The 1,260-nt window shown below is 36.7% G+C and overlaps 1 pseudogene; it reads right to left on the bottom strand.

The window, feature by feature from the left end:
- Positions 1-1,260, bottom strand: part of LOC119595275 — a 106,064-nt pseudogene that overhangs the window by 104,172 nt on the left and 632 nt on the right.

Below are 1,260 nucleotides of genomic sequence, written 5' to 3'. Positions count from 1 at the left end.
CCTCTCTCCTTCTCTCTCTCTTCCTCATTCTCTCTCTCTCTCTCTCTCTCTCTCTCTCTCTCTTGTTGTCTATCTCTCCTTCTCATTCTTTTTTTTCTGTCTCTCATTCTCTCTCTCTCTTTCACCTTCTCTCTCTCTCTCTCTTCCTCTCTCTCTCTCTCCCCTCCTTCTCTCTCTCCCCTCTCCCCTCTCTTCTTCCTCTCTCCTCTCTTCCTTCTCTCTCTCCTCTCTCTCTCCCTTCTCTCTCTCTCCCCTCTCTCTCTCTCCCCTCCTCTCATCTCTCTCTCTCTCTCTCTCTCCTCTCTCTCTTCTCTCTCTCTTTCTCTCCTATCCTCTTTCTTATCCCTTCTCCCTTCCTCTCCTTTCATTTTCCTCTCCTTTGTTCTCTCTCTTTCCTTCCACATTTCTTTCCCTGGACCCTCTCACTTCTCTGTCTCATTTACCTCCTTCCTTTCCTTCTATTTCCTTTTTTTATTTCTATACCCTTCCCTCTCTTTCCTCCTCATCTCTTTCCTTCTGTCTCTCCTTACTCCCCATGCCCTTCTCTCACCACTCCTGTCTTCCCCCCTCTCCTCCTCTCCTTCCTACTCCCTCCATTTCCCTATTTCTTTCCTGCCTTCCTTCTTTCTCTCTCCTTATTCCCCTTTGCCCTTCCCTCACCCCACCTCCCTTGCCTTTCTTCTTCCTCTCTTCCTTGGAATCAGTCAGAATGCCCAGGTAACGCTCCTCGCAACTCATCACTTCCCTGTCCCTCTCCCTCCCTCATCGGTCCTGTCGCTATTTCCTGTCTCTCTTTTGGTTTCGGGGTCCAGTACCGAATGAGGAGAATGGGCTAGAATACAATATATATAATAAAAAAACAATACTTGAGAAACGATAGAAGCAAAATTTTTATTATATATTATATATTATTATATATTATTATATTAATATATATTATATATTATTATATTATATAATTTTTATATATATTTTTATATCAAATATAATATAAAAATTAATTTTTTATAATTTTTTTATATATATTAATATATATAATTAATTAATTTTTATTATTTTGTGTTATATATTTTATATATATATATTATATTATATAAAATTTTTAATATATATATATTATATATATTAAAAAATTTTTTAAGGAAACAATAAAATTACAGTACTTCAAAATAACCACCATAAGATAAGCAGTGAAAATATACGTTAATAACACTTACATAATATGTATATCGCTTGCTAGTTCCAGTGAAGACACGTATT

The sequence above is a fragment of the Penaeus monodon genome, chromosome 35 (assembly GCF_015228065.2).
Source record: "Penaeus monodon isolate SGIC_2016 chromosome 35, NSTDA_Pmon_1, whole genome shotgun sequence".
In the NCBI taxonomy this organism is placed as follows: Eukaryota; Metazoa; Arthropoda; class Malacostraca; order Decapoda; family Penaeidae; genus Penaeus; species Penaeus monodon.
This window is presented reverse-complemented; position numbering and strand designations above follow the sequence as displayed.